Here is a 542-nt window from a genome sequence, read left to right on the forward strand (position 1 = left end):
TATGCACATCTGTTTGTGATTCCTGTAATATTCTAGAAGGGCGTCTCCTAAATCTTCATCATTTAGAAGGTACACCTTGGTGGTCTTTGCCAGTGACTCCAACCCTTGGAACACCCTTCCTTCCACTGACACCAGCAATGGGGCACTACTCCTTCCATTGACGCCAAGGTTGAGGGACTATTCATCCCAATGACACCAATGATGGAGCACTATTCCACCAATACCAATGATGAGGCAATATTCATCCCAATGACACCATCGATGGGGCACTATTCCACCCAATGGCACCAATGATGGGGTAATATTCCACCCAATGACGGGGCACTATTCCACCCAATGACGGGGCACTATTCCACCCAATGACACCAATGATAGGGTACTATTCCACCCAATGAGGAGGCACTATTCCTTCAATGCCAATGATGGGGCACTATTCCTTCCAATGACACCATCGATGGGGCACTATTCCACCCAATGACACCAATGATGGGGCACTATTCCTCCCACCAATACCAATGATGGGGCACTATTCCTCCCACCGA

This window comes from Staurois parvus, unplaced genomic scaffold, assembly GCF_062004578.1.
Source record: "Staurois parvus isolate SC_StPar_1 unplaced genomic scaffold, SC_StPar_1.0 ptg003750l, whole genome shotgun sequence".
Lineage (NCBI taxonomy): Eukaryota > Metazoa > Chordata > Amphibia > Anura > Ranidae > Staurois > Staurois parvus.